The sequence below is a fragment of the Zosterops lateralis genome (assembly GCF_965231275.1).
Source record: "Zosterops lateralis genome assembly, chromosome: 2".
Taxonomy (NCBI): Eukaryota; Metazoa; Chordata; class Aves; order Passeriformes; family Zosteropidae; genus Zosterops; species Zosterops lateralis.
The window spans coordinates 48,598,613-48,614,268 of NC_139763.1; the positions used below are offsets into that span (position 1 = coordinate 48,598,613).

The 15,656-nt window shown below is 37.8% G+C and overlaps 1 long non-coding RNA gene across 1 annotated transcript in view; it reads right to left on the reverse strand.

Annotated features, from left to right (window-relative positions):
- LOC310923950 overlaps positions 1-15,377 on the reverse strand; it is a 111,117-nt gene extending 95,740 nt beyond the window's left edge. The window contains exon 1 of the long non-coding RNA XR_014592725.1: positions 15,163-15,377. This is a non-coding gene — a long non-coding RNA (uncharacterized lncRNA). The remainder of the gene's footprint in view (positions 1-15,162) is intronic.
- Between the last annotated feature and the right edge of the window lie 279 nt (positions 15,378-15,656).

The window sequence follows — 15,656 nt, forward strand, 5'->3', positions numbered from 1 at the left end:
TACAGTGCAGACCCCAGGAGCCATTCCAAGTTCCCACCCCAGGAGCAGGCTTTGGCTGAGTCCTTGATCCCAGTGGACCTCAGCCCAGGCACCTGCTCCAGGTGAACACTGCTCTAAGGAGCATCAGGTGTGGGTGTTGTAGAGACCTGAAGAGTGCCGTGACATGTTCTTGCCAGTAAGAATGGGCATAGCAAGAGATTTATTATCTGAAAGAGAGCTGTGATCTAAATAAACAAATTGGACAATGGGCTGGAGAGAACTGATGGAATACATACTGAGCAACGGGATTTGTATGAATCTTCCTGGTTGTTCGCTTGTACATTTTTCTTCTAGATGAAGTGGCAATTTCTTAAATTACTGGAATGGGGTTTTGTTAGATGGTGTTTACTAAGCTGAAAGACAAAGGAAAGAAGGGAAATGACACAAGACGAAGAAGCTTGGAACAGTAGTGGAATGAATCCAAGGCAAAGAGAGCATGGAAGAAAACACTACAAGAGGCTCCTGCATATCCTGACTGCCAATGCAAAGTATGTCTAGATGCTTAGGGTGTGGCTGAAGAGATCTAATAGCAGTTCAGGGGCCTTGAGAAGATAGAATGGAGTGGACTATTTTGATATTAGGCCCTTATCCTCTCCCAGCCCCATTTATAGAAACAGCAATAATGTTTTGAAAATGCAAGCATTTTTATTCCATAGCTTTTGTAGTAAGCATCCTATTGGAAAAGGTCACCATCAGATTGTGAGGGAAACTGGCGGATCAGTTAGAATTTGCATGGCTAAATACCAAAACCACTACTCCTTTGTTGAAGAGTTTTATCTACTCTTATTCAAGTTGCATGGGGAAGGAATTCAGAGAGACACATTTTTAGGGACCTGAAAGCAATAATTGCTTTTCCAATCCCTATCTTAGAAAGCAAATCTATTTCTAAAAACTAGAAGAACAGGATGTGCTTACCACAAATCAAATCTACTGATTTGAGTAGAGCAACACAGGTACCCAAGTCCTGGCAAAGGAAGAGCAGAATAGGAGGACACTGACATGGGTTTTCAAAGACAATTGAAGTATTTTTCACTTTGCTTGGGAATATTCATTTGTTCCTGATTGCTCACTTCCTAGTCCAGTTGCTTCATAATGAGCAACTGCATAACTGAGTGTAAAAAAATATAATATTTTCCATGTAGTTAGCATTAAGCAGATAGTTGAGAATTGTGTCTCCTTATTGTTCTGTTGCATAATGCTGGGTCTTTTCTGCACAAAGTCAGATTGTTGGGATGCCTCCCATATGGTACAACTACCAAGTTTTAAAAGAAATGCTTTCCACTGATGCTGCTCTACTGTGTTCTATGCCATGTTATCTCTCTACCCCATTCCAGCTGCAAATGTACTCTCAGATACAACATTAAGAGTTTTAACATGTAGGTGCACTCAGCAACAGATATTAGACTTTATTCTGAGTCTACAGCTTTCAATCTCATTCTACATTAAAATTAGTTTGGAACTACATGTTTTGTGCGCTTTCATCCAAGTTTTCCTTTTTTTCTTCAGGTTGAGCACATGAAAAAGATATGTGAATGCTTCACCTGGCAACCAGCTTGCAGCCCTAGCTCAAGGATCCACTCTGACTTCATTAGGACTTCAAAGGAGAATATCACACAGCTCTGTTGCACAAATGCTGTGGACTGGTGAGAGGCAGCAGAGAACAGGTTTAAGATACATTAACACGGTCCAGGTTTCTATTTTGTACCTGAATTTGTGATCAAGAAGGCTTGGAAGAAGCCCTAGGGAGAAGGGATGGATTTTGGAGATGAAAGGAATTTATTTTTTTTTTTAGGTCCATAGCAAACATTTAGAAATAATTTCTTTTACACCCCAAATGGCTCAGATTATATTAACTGGCTTGGAGTATCCCCACAAATATGTTCTTTCCCCAAGAAAGACATTTCCTGGGGCTGGGGGAGTGCAGGAGGGAGGGCAGAAGGCGGGAGAATGGGGATATTCGATGTATTGCGGTATGTCTGGAATCCTCTTATCTGTAGCAACGCTGAGAACACCTGGACAACACTTGTCTTCCTCCCCCACCCACCTGTGCAAATTGCTAAGCACACTGAAGCTCAAAGCACTGCACCATACGCCAGTCACATCACAGAGATCCATTGTGACTTCTCCATACATCAAAGAAAAGCCACAGCACATCTTCGCACAAGTACTGAGGGAGGCAGTTGTGAAGGGGTTAAAAGATCAAGTTCTGCTATAAAGATAACAGGAACTGGAGAACATGCAGCAGATGTTCCATGTGGAGGCACTTAAGTTTACAGTCCCACCTGTGTCCATTTAATACCTTTAAAAGCAATCTCCTGTTCGTTTGTGAGGGAGAAGAGAAAATCGATGTTCCAATCTCACCATCTTCTCGCAACATCTGCATCCCACACTGAGGAAAGGGAGGAGGGGGTGGGATGAGCAAGACAAGAGGACTGAAATTGAGATTTAAAGATGTGAATATACAGAGATTTATGCAAACACGCATCCCCATGTGGAAAATAGGCCATTCTTTTTTATGTGCAAGGCAACCCATGCTCTATGCTGTGGAGCAGCAGCCCAACTTTAATGTCAGTATTTAGAATGTCTTAAGAGCAGCATGAACAGTAACTAGTCATGTCACAGAGTTTTACATCCTTCTTTTTGTTTCCTTCCTTCCTTCTTGCTCACATTCTTATATCTTTTCCAAACAAACCAACCATTTCATTACATGTATTGAATGACTTCAAACAAGAACAACAATAGCAACAACAAAAATTATGTTGCAATTTTATGGAAATATGTGACCACACAGATAAAGACTGAGTATGGTGCATCACACAATCAGACACTCAGACACCAGAAGGTTCACGTGGGAGAGGTTTAGGTAAGTTTCGTGGTAGTTTTATTTCCATATACATGTCCATGGTTCAAACAGATCTGGACCTAACAGAGAAAAACCTTCCGGTTACACAGAGCTGTGAGTTTGTTTCTGCTCATCCTGTACTAAGTGTCCTATGGGTCATATCCAGGGACACTGGATATAAAATTCTGCTTCCTTTTTCTAGACTTATTGGTTACAAAGAAAAGTGTGACTGCACATAGCAGACACCTACATAGTATCCATGATCACTGGCATCCTGTAGTGCTCCCAGGCTGATGAATATCCCCAGACACATTTCTGTATCACTGCTGGTTGCTTTCAATAAGCAGCACTGAAGAGGCAGAATTGCATGTCTCAAGGAACTGAAATGAAGAGTTGGTGGAATGAGGGTGATATGGAGCTTGAGAACCATGATCTTAAAAGGGAGCAAATTGTTCAGCTGAGTGATGCCAATCTCTCTGTGAACTTCCACTGACATCATTGGGATACTGTTGTGCTGGAAAGTATGCAATTTGTGTATTTATACTGTGACCTGCGAACCATAATTTAACATGGAATTCAACCCTCTGTGCTTAAATGACTTTGACACCCCGAGGCTACAGCAATTCAAAGAACAAAACAACTACTGTCTCGTCAGGCAGGCACGGTTCTTAAAAATATAACGTTACACAGAAAACAAAGGTAGAATAGTTTCATAACTATGTACAACACACCTTAGCGCCTTGTCTTATGCCAGATGTCTCCTCACTGCTGGCTATCTGCCATTTGCACCAGTCTCCCATTTCAGGTCTTGGCACAACCCAAGTCACTCTTTCTCGTGACCTATCTGAAGAAGGAGTTAAAACCAAGCAGTAGCTGGAGGGTAACCATGAGGTACCTGCTTGCAAAGGAGATTGCCCCTCTAGCCAGCACCCCAGAAGTATTTATTCTATTTCTAGCTTTGTGATATGCATGACAATGGATTGTGTGTTTGCACTTTTATATCTCAGTTTACCTATGTTCTTCTTTTTCCTTTCATGCAACCATCACTTAAAGAAAGCACTTAAAAAGTTTCGTATTGAAAAACTGGGATTTTAGCAACACAGGATGGTTTTAGCACGGCAATTGTTGCTCAAGAACTAAGGCTGCAGTAGCAGAGAGGTGCTAGCAAACAGGAACACATCTGACTTTATCTACACAATTAGGTGCACAGACAAACAAATACACAGGACTGCACAGGTAAAAGCTACTTTGTTGTCAAGTGCAGCATTACTCTATTTGAGAATAGCTTGGCACAGCAGCTGCAATATTTTATTAATATAGTTTCTTCCAAGTTCACACTATAGAGAAACTGGCTGCTACCCTCTCCTCCCAAATCAGGCATCTTTTCTGAAAATATTTGTGGGTCTGAAAGGAAACACTATTTGCAGTGGAGTATTTGCAGAGTTCAAAGCTCACCAGTGGAGAACACTTCTGGTTCAATGCTAGCAACCACGGCTCTGACTGTGAGAGCTGGCAACAACCTCATCTTACAGCTTCCAGTTGCATAAGGATTCCAGAGGTAGAACCCCATGGGTTCACTTTCACATCCAGAAATCTGATGAAGTCAGGAAGCCATAGTCATTTCTAATTTCAGATGAGCTGCCTCAAAAACTCACAGCATGCTCCTTAAAAATGTAGCTGGGAAACACTGGGGAATTCCATTTCTTTATAGAAGGCACTATTCATGATGAACTGCTGCTGGACCTGACCACAGTGAAGTCCTACAAAATATGAAGATGTGAGTTTATTTTTTCCTCCACTACTTTCCACCATGCTAGCTTGCTCTATGTTATCAGTAAGCTTGGTGGGTGGGATGAGACCTTCCAGATACCTTGCAGGCAGTCCTGGGCTTGCTTATTTGGATACAGGAGACTTCTGCAGCTCTATGAGAGCACACTGGCTTTCTTGACAGCCTGACCAAACCTCCTATTTTCCCCACTTCCATCTTCAGAATCAATATTTCAGTCTCTCATTGTTTCTATTACATAGTTATCTCTTCCCTTTGTTTATTTTGCCCGCAATCCCATTTCTCTCCCATACCAGACCCAATGGCTTAAACTAGGGGGTATTGCCAAGGGCCTGAGCCTGTCTATTAGAGAAAGGCCTTTTGCACTGTCCCTGGGGAAGGGTAGAGGTGTGGGCTCCAGCCACCTTCCCCCACCCCACTCCATTCCCTCCCAGGAGCCTGAGGGGCCCATCACAGGATCCCTGCTGTGGTACCCATTACTGGCCCTATCCATTCTTCCCACTTTGTGCAAAAGGATTTTAATAATGTAGAGAGGTAGCAGGCTATCTGCTTATTAACCCTTTAGGATGGAAGGACAGACTTCTTGAGAGCCAGAGTGAGACCTGAGATGGTATCTCCAGAAGCTCCTTGCAGCAAGATTTGTGTCCCTTCTTGCACCCACCTCTTTGGCAGCTGTGGTTCTCTGTGCACTGTACTGTGCAGTGATCAGTGGTGGTCTGATGAGCTAAGGGGTTCTTAGGGAGTCAAAGCACCTGGACAGAACTGCCACGAATAACAGATTTTTTCCACTAATAGCTGCCTGGATATAGCAGAAACCTCTTCAAGCCCTCTCCATGTATTTTTCCATTTCTTATGACTCCACTTTAATGCCCAATTGGTCTCTATTAGAATGAGCAATGAATCTTCCCAGGCTGAAATCCTCCTGATTGGTTCCTACCCCAGTACTTTTTTTCTGCTAAAAATAGCCCTGTGAACACCAGTTATCAGGTGGTTACTCTCTGAGGCATGAGCTGCCTGAAACTTACAGGGTTGGGGTCTGCTTCACAGAGTCCTTTGGTGCTTTGTCTTTAAAGACCATTCCCCTCCCCCACTCCCTTTTTCTTTTTTCACTGACTTGCTCCTTCCTGGCATTCACGTTACAATAGAAAACATTCTTTACTTGCTCTATATCTGATACTTATTTATGTTTTCTTCTCGATTACTGTTAGCCAAGAAATAATTCTCTGCCTTATCTACAACTGAAACCAGAAAAAAGCAGAGAGCAGAAGCCACAGTTTCAAGACTGTGAAGGGTTTCCTCTTGCCTTTTTTTTTTTTGCTGTTGTTATTATTCGTCCAATTTTTAAGATTAGTAAAGGTTACTGCTGCACTGAATTAAAATATTTGCTATAGTGTAAGATATTTGGGTTTTTAAAAGTAGAGAACGCTTAAAAAGGCTTTTTAAAAGTTTTTCCCTCTGACCATGAATGGGAACTCTTTTGAGTCCTCTTGGTAAAATCTTGGGCTTTTGATGTTGATCAGAAGGGGTCCTTTGATGCCTCTTGTTTATTGTTGAGAAGAAGTAGAACGGAAGGAAGTGGAATTGCTCAATATAGTCCTGTTTATATTCCTGTTTTCTTTTGGGATGACATTTGAACTATTTCAAGTAGATTAACTCATTACCTTAAAGCAGAGTATCGCCTGAGAGTAAGAGGACAATCTGCTGAATGAATCCAGTTTTACACCCAGTTTTGCTGTCTAGACTTGCACTGAAGAGAAGTAGATTTATGGATGGTGGAGAATGTAGTGGTTAGCTTTGCTTAGTGCAAAGGCAGTCTCAGTGGTAGTATGGATGCCCAGACAATAGTGGTTGCATGGTTGCATAGTTGCATGTAGCATCTAGTACATTAACTACTGTTTTACCAGAATCCTGCAACATAGACAGAAATGTTCTGACTCTCTAAGGTTAAAATAAATAGTGATTGCCTCTGGCAGTACAGCATTTACAAAATCAAATGCATGTGTTTTATATATGTAGCGCTACACATGTACCACTGTTCTATAAAAGTGCATCTGTGCCTTATCTTGGATCGGATGTCATCATCATCTTTGTATGGCATTTACTGGCAGGATACCATTAGAAATTAAGAAAACATACACTTATTATTGCCCAGCATTTATCTCCATATTACTAACAAAAACCAGATCTGTAACATCGGAATCCCCTTAAATAGTATGAACTATCATGTGCCCAAGTTGCTGGTTACCAGGCTGACCAGGGATTGCTGCTGTTGTCTGCTCTTTTACTCCGGTATTACCTGGCATACGACGTGCCAGTGATTAATTCAATTTGCATTCCAGAAGGCAGTAGGAGTCTGAAGTGGTAATTAGGCTCTCCATTGCCTTGCAAGTTTTATTACTGTAGATATCCAGAATCTGATTCTCTCTTAACAATGTGCTTGGGCAGAGCCGTTAATTTCAACAAAGGTGCAAATTTACACTTGTAAAGGAGGACTGATGCTGTCAGTGGTAATGGTAGCGATAGAAGAAAGGTAAACCTTTATTCTCCATTTGACTCCAGAAAAACTGCAACTCTAAATGTATACTCTAGACCTGAGATTGTCGTGGTTTATGGTTGTGTAATGTTTCCTAAATAGTTAAAACAGAGTTTGCCAAAGAAAACAAGATGCCTAAAAGACCTTATCTTGTTTCAGATGACTGGGATGTCTTTCCTCTTGGTGCTGTCCATTTGTTTGAAATAAAAAACAAAAACAAAAACAACCAAAAAGAAAAAAAAAAAAAAAAAAAAAAAAAAAAAAAAAAAAAAAAAAAAACACCACCTTGAAACAGCTAACCAGGAGAAAATACCCCAATGGAGAGACCTCTTCTTCCAGTTTAGATAAGCATGCAAAATCGGCTCAGATGGGATGAGGCAATAATGCTTCTTCCTCTTCTTGCAAAACACTCATTGTTTCCTCTTTCCTGTAAGCTAAGGCAACTGTAAGATACAGAGGAGTGTTGACTGGGATACTAAGGGAGAGATCAATATCACTCACTTCAGAGGTTTTGAGATGAGTATCTGTCTATTCCACCTGCTGTGAACTTTTGTTTGTTGTGGAGTATTACCTGCAGTAGAGGCATTTCTTTAGATGTTGTGGAAACTAGGACTAAATCTAGTTTACAAAGCCAGAAAGAATGCCAGGACCTACCATGAAATGGGATTTCCTAGTAGAATGTATTCACTTATATTTGACAGGAAATTTTAATAGCTGAATTTGTATTAATGGACATAGGAAATGCATAAAACATGAAGGTATTTGCACAGATTTTATAGCAGCAGTTTCTGTGATAGGTAAGCCTTACAAATATACATGAAGGACATCCAGAAGTAATAAATAAGAGCAAAAGACTAAGATGAGGTCTCAAATTCTCTAAGCAGTGGAAATACAACAAACATAGCACATACCAACAAACATAGCTCAGTTATTCCCATCCTTGAGTACTTTGCATCTCCTGTAGCTCAGTGAAACTATACAAATACCCTTAAGCAATGTACAGTACTCGCCACTTTAATGTCTGATTGATGTCTGTGCAATAAGTCTCTGTCTTATAGCTACTGAGAGAGTGTGTATAGAAATGCACACATTTCTGTTACTCTGATTTTCAAGAGTATTTTGAAATGAGTAGTTAGATCTTCACATTTATAGTTCCAGGCAGTACAAATGCCATTTTCTGGGATTCATATGGAATTCTTTGCAGCAGCCACTGTCTGACAGTAATTGGAATATCATGAACCCATATTTATTTGAAACCAGGATATTTGACTGCCTTAACCTATCTTGATTTGCTTTCTATCCTTTTACATTCCTCAAGACCTCACATTAGTAGCTGATGGATAAAAATGCTGGTGTTTTTATACTTGTTCTTTCTCTGGTAGTAGCACCTTGTAGTCATTGAGTATTTTGTCAATCAAAGATGCTTTTCCCTCATTTTTTATAGAAGTTATGTCAGTGTTCACATCATGTTGATGTGACATTGCATTGTTGCATTACTGTTGTAGGGTCACTTTTTCCAAATTCAAGTAAGAATTTGATAATAAATTGACAATGGTGGGGCGAATTCATTCACTCCAAATCCAGAAAAATGAGAACTGTAATAGGCCTCTTTTACTTCTCTGGTTAATACTCATATTGACTAGCTATAGAGTCTGCCCCTCTTTTCCTCCTTTGCTTTTTCCTCCCTGGAGCCACCTTTACAGATGAAACTCAGCACTTCTCCACAGTTCATCTTTAAGGCCAAAGGTTTTGGACAAAAGGATATGATACATATAAATTGAACAGTTTTAGCACCAAAGAAAAGCAGATGGTGCCAACATAGCACAGGTAATTTTGGACCTCCCAGAATGTTGCCAACTCATTTGATAAAATATTAATTGAGTTTATGTCAGCTTACATCTTGGATCTAAAAATCCCCTAGCAAATAAATACTTTTTATCACAAAGACATTGCTTCATTGGCTTTGCTCAGTCTTTGGGTGGGGGAAAACAAAATCAAGTTTGATTTTCTTAAGAAGAGCAAAGTTAAAGAGGCAGAATTTGGGAATATACATTCAAACTGATGGAAGACTGAGGCTTTTGCTTCATAAGATAGTTTACATATCTGTTGAGTATCATGTTTGTTTTACCTGTTGAGACACAATAATGTAATTGAAATATTGAGACAGCAGCTGAGGCAGACTAGAGAGCAAGCATCAAAAGCTGTTATTTTTAATGAAATAAGGAATGAAGTGCTTAAGATATAAGCTGTTAATAGGTGCCAGAATACTAGTGAGATTGGTTTTCTGAATGTTAATGACTAAGATAATTGAAATATTAGTGGGAAAATAAAATCTAATTTGGAAAAATGCAAGTCAATACACTCCATGCGATGAAAACTTTAGACACAACTTTTTGTCTCTATGGGTCTGTTTTGTTGTTTTTTTTTTATCCTCCATTTCTGTTTTAGCTGAAAAAGAAAGGATGCAGTAAATTAGTCCAATCATTTTGGTAAAACATGAAAATTAGCAGAGGAATTTGAACACAGTAATGTATTGAAAGAGCAAAGATAAGTGCACCAAAAGAAAAATAATTCTATACACTGTCAGGATATGAAATTACGTAGATATACTGAGAAACTGTTGATCAGATAAATATATTTTCTTCAAAAGTTGAAAGATAAAGTTTGCCAAAATGAAAACTCAAGTGTCTAAAACTGCTACTACACATTGACATTCAACTAATGTGAAAGGCCCTAAAAAACTAACATAAGAACATTCAGTGATAAATAATAATTGGCCTAATTTTTCACTTTACTAATTGAAGCAGTTATTTCAGTCTGAAACAGTTTTATTAGAACCAAATACTTTCTGCATAACTGTAATTTTGTTTTGCTTTTTTCTTCAGGCCTCTTCCTTATTGAGACAGAAGAACAACACTATAAAGTGCCTTTGGGAGAAGTTTTACCACAAATGCTGTTCATATGGAAACGCAGAGTATGAACAAACAGATGGCAATGACAAGACCTACAATCACATAATCACAGGGTAATTCGGGTGAGAATGTCCCCAGTCCAAGCTCTTGCCCAAAACAGGTGAAACCCAGAGGTCAGCTTGTGACTGAGGAGTGCTGTATTTTTTCCAGTTGGCCCTTGAAAATCTCCAAGAGAGAGCACAGATTCTCCTGGCAACCTGTTCCACCTGTTCAACTCCAGCTGTTGTGCTTATATCCAGTTTCTCCTATATGCTGTTTGTTCCAGTGTGTGCCTGTTGCCCACATTCTCCCACCACTCACCACTGTGAAGAGCCTGGTTCCTGTTGGCCCAATACTTCAGCATGACTAGTAGGTGCCTCTGAAAGATGTCCCGGCCCTTCAGCACGCTGATTGATACCCTCGGTTTGCTGCCATCTGCAAGCTGGATTAAAGTATAGTCTTTCACTTCCTCCATGCTTCTGACATTAAAAAGGACAGGTCTCAAAATGCTTGTAACTGGCCTTCAGGTAGAGTACAACCTATTAACCTCTCCTCTCAGAGCATAATGATCTAATGCAGAAGAATATTGCCCTGTTCTGATATACTCTGACCTAGGTGGTTCTGAAAACAAGGTTACTTCCTTAAAAAAAATAATTCTGGTTGTAATCTGAATGGGGAAAAAATTCTTGGTCTATTCCTGTCCTGGAAACATTTTAAGAGGAAGTCTTTTAAGCAGTGTTCTTGCTAGCAGGATGTATCTCTGGCCAGCATATACAGAGATGGTCTGTGTTATAAATGATTTTACAGAATAGCGCGGTTGAGCTGAGAAACTTGATCTGGCCTTCCGGTACCCAGATCCTTCCAGCACAAGTATAAAAATGGCTAAAATTGTCAGCATCAAACTGTATAAAACATTACCAGCAAGTTCTTGTCTAATACATCCTCCAGCCATTTGCCCAAGGAAAATAAATGACTTTAACATGTAATATAAATGTTTTCTACCAAAGTAACTACCTCTATTTTTGCTAACATTCGCTCTGGTCCCTGAAAGTTCCATAGCATTTAAACCCACAAGATCTGTTTTTTTCAGCCAAGTTCAATCAATTTTGCAGCAAAATGCTTTTATTTTGTAAGAGATTATAAGAAGAATAAATGGCTGCAGAAGAACATAATTACAGAAAAATATACTTGTATCTACTGTTACTTCTTAAAAGTCACAGTTTTCCCCTTTGCTTTTAGTTTTTCTCAAAATTCACTGATTTAAGTCCATACTGACCTCTATATATAGAAAAATTGCTCTTTCTTACTGATTTCTGTAAGACAAAAATAAATGTAGTAGGATGTTGAAAAGATGGGCAGAATACATGACTTCTTAGAACAGTTTTTCTTTTTAGAATAGAATTTCATAAGTGAAAAAAATTTCAGCTTTCTTCACTTTTTCCCCCCTAAGTGAAAAAAACATACTTTTTTTTATTAAATTCATTTGTGTGTAGTCCTGTAAATAAATAAATGAAGATGATTTACTCACAGGTTTGCTGTGAGAATGACAGATTAGTGCTAGAAGATAACCAATGTCTAGATTGCCTTTAATACTGTCTTCACCTGGAAATATCAACATAACTTTTTAAGTAGAATTTTTTATATTGCATTAAATTGATACTGAAAAAAAAATAGAAAAAATAGTAGTCTTCAGAATTATATCTCTGTTGTCCATAAAGGTTGTTTAAACAGCTTCAGCTCTGAAATTCAAATATGTATCACCATTTCAGAAACTGAAGTGGATCCAAAACATTGACACAAGGCTGTTAAATGTCCAGTGTTGCAAAACCTGTATTTTTCCATGAAATTTTTATTTAACTGCTTGTAGTGGCTAGGAGTCACTCATATCAACAATGAAGAAGCATGTCTTTTTGGAGTAGTGACAACAAAAAAATATTTAACTCAACAAAATAAATTACAGGTTTAGAAGAAAAAAGTATTCTTATCTTAACCACTTTTATGGTATTCAGACATATGTTGGGAAACACTTCTAAGAAGCTATGTTGGTTTTGGCCATCTAGCTTACAGAATGAGTTCCTGTTTATCAAAAAACAGTTTTGAAAAACATTTTCATAGTGAATACATAAATAAATACCTTCCTAATTAAAATAAATCTATAAGTATTTGTAAAAGAAGTACATTATGCTTAAGCAGCTGACTACTTTATCTTACAAATAGAATATTTGGCAATGTTAAAAGTGCTGCATGAACCCACTCTGCAGTGGTGATGAAGGGTTTACTTCACAAAGCCAGTATAAACATCAGATGAAAAAAGAGTTCCTCTGCAATGAGCAGTCACATAAAATGTCATCTCTTAATATTTTGTCAAACATATTTTTTTATTATTATTAAAAGAGGTGTTTGCCTGACAGTCTTTTGGTCTTTCTTATTGCATTTCTTAGATTCACATATTCATTCCATTTGGTTAAAGCATTTTTGACTGTTATTAAGTGTGTCTTGCAGAAAGAAGAAAACACTCGGCATTAAACTAACAAAAAGCATTTCAAAAATATGAAGATGTCTTTCACAGTATCTGAAAACTTTGTCGCACAGTGGAGGAATTATTGGATATATGTCTGGCTGGATTATTTCACCCTTAAGGATCAAATAATTTTTTCAAACCATTTCCTAAGCTCTCTTTGTCCTTTTCTCAGTTCATGACAATGATGTTTTTGCTTTCTTTTTCAGAGGTACTGAATCAGTGCTTAAAATAATTTCGGTTTACATATGAGTGTGATGCATATTAAGTGATATGATATTAATGATCTTCTGTTGTTTAGTACACAATGATTTTATAAGACCAGGGGCATAATAAATGTCAGCTGAAGGAGGAGGATTTATTTTTCTCTCTCTAATGTCTGTCACTGTAATTCTGCTAAAACACACAAAGAGTGAAAGTTTATTCTGGCTAAAATTGGAAAAGATTGTTTATGCCACTGTGGCAAGTTTATTTTCCCTCACAGCATGCAAAAGATAAAGACCTGTATTTGCTGAAATTGCTCTAAAACAGATAGGGGAGAAAAAAATCTCAGAAAAAAGAGTGATGGGAAATGAAAAGAGAAAGAGAGAAATAAGATACCAACAAAAATGAAAGCTATGTTATTTATTTTCAACAATTTTATTTTTTTTTTTAAACACTTGAAGAAAATCTGGTCTAGCAGCTGATAACTGATGTGCAATAGTTGAACTATTCAGCTGCTCTTGAGACCTTACTAAAGACCTTACTTGACTGGTGCCAATCCTTACATGAGGATACTCTTAAACAAACCTGGTCACCCCAAGGAGAGATTACCTAACTTTGATTCCCCAGAATTTCAGAGAACACTGTGGCACCAGTGGCTTTCAGCTCCTGATGGTGTGGGGTCATCCGTGGCTCCCTTTGGGCTCCCTTTGTCATGGCTGGAGAAAGACTGTGACCTCCAGAGGGTAATCAAGGTCTCTGCAGTGAGCTTGCTGTCTCCCTCTCACTATTGATTATGGAGGTCATCTGACACAACTGTATTCCTAATTGAGGCACCTCATGGTTTCTATATGTAATAAAACAGAAGTGAAGCCTCTACTATTAAAGTTGAACAAAAGAGTCTGCAGTATGTAGATTAGAAAGGGAAATCACTGTTATAAGAAAGAGAGAAAGAAAGAGAGAAAGAGAGAAAGAAAGAGAGAGAGAAAGAAAAGAAAGAAAGAAAGAAAGAAAGAAAGAAAGAAAGAAAGAAAGAAAGAAAGAAAGAAAGAAAGAAAGAAAGAAAGAAAGAAAGAAAGAAAGAAAGAAAGAAAGAAAAGAGTAAAAATTAAAACATGCTTGATCTTTATGAAGGGTGAATGTAGAGATGTGGAGAACTCTTCTGTGTTTTGCTGACCACCACAAAGGGGTCTGCAGGAAAGAAAATCTGATATGTCAGATAGCAAGCAGGCCTGAGCACTACATTGCCCTTCATGCCTGAAACACTTGTCACAGAGAAGTTGAGTCTTTCACTTAGTATCTACTATTTTTCTGCTGTACCCTACCCTATAAAAAGCTCTTTTCTATGTTGGTTAATAAATATATGAATATACCAATGGGGCTATTTAGTGCATGTTTTTATTTATTGAAGTCTTGACTTTATGTCCTTAGAACTCAATGGGAAATTGCTCATTGACAACACAGAGCAAGACCAAATTATTTCCTCCAGCATCTTAAAAAGAAACAAATCTGTTATATACACTATCAAATTTTCATTATTATCTAAAGCTTATTTTGTTCCCATTATAGAATTAATACCATATCCAGATCCATATTATTGACATATTTAAAAGTCTGGAATTCCTCCCACTGAAGAACAGTTGAAAGGTGAGATGACTCTGCAAAGAGGCAATGACATTTTTAAGTCTCTTCAAATGCTATTATTACAATTATTCTACTAATACCCTATATAAAAGTTTTACCCAAGAAACTAGTCTGCTCATCATGAGGAGATTTACTTCATCATAGCAGGTTTACCACTCCAGAGCTGCTTTATTGAGTGATATAATTTTTGCCTAAGCTCAATAACTGAACAGTAAAGACACCATTATAACAGGCTGCTATATACTGAGAAGATAATAGAAATAGGTTATTAATATATTACTTTTCTTATAAATAGGTATTTTTCTTATTTAGGACAATTTATCATTTTCATTTACTGAACAGAATTTAAGCACCAACAGTTTACTTTGTCACTCCTCTTACAAAAGGTCATTCCTCACATTTACTTTTCAGAAAGTAAACTCATATTCTGTTTAAACAGAAACTTGGCAACACATGCAATTTCTGTAGGACAGATTAACCAACCTGCTTAGAGGAATGCCTTGCAAAATCAAAACAGACCTAAAAATATCAAGTTCATATATATCTCCTGGTAGAGAATGGTATCTCTCTGCAGGAAATACCACCAATTTCTTCACAGTGTTGTCATGAAAAAAAGATTTCTTAGCTCTAGGAAAAAAAAAAACCAACAAAAAAAAAAAAAAAAAAAAAAAAAAAAAAAAAAAAAAAAAAAAAAAAAAAAAAAAAAAAAAAAAAACAGCAAGGAATGTAATTCTTCTGGCAAGCAGAAATGATCTTTTTCAACCCAGGGTTTTCATTCAGGGTTTTTGCATCCTTCTGTGCAAACACTGTTGCATCTCTGACACTGTAAAGTATTATATGGGAAGATAAAAAATGCATAAACAGGAAAATAATTATTTTCAATGTGCAGAAGGAATTTTCCCAGGAGAAATCATTGGGGAGCCATGGTTCAATCTATGGAGAATGTTGATGTATGAGTAAGTATGTTATGAACAGTAAGAGATAAAAGCACTGGATCTACTCTCTTCAGCAAGTGCAAAATCAGGTTAACTTTGAAAAGCTTTACAGTTTCAGAAAACACGTGATTCTTTCAATTTTGTTGAATGTACCTGTGTTACTGTAGGACAACATAGAATAAACGTAATAAATTGAACTAAATTTTT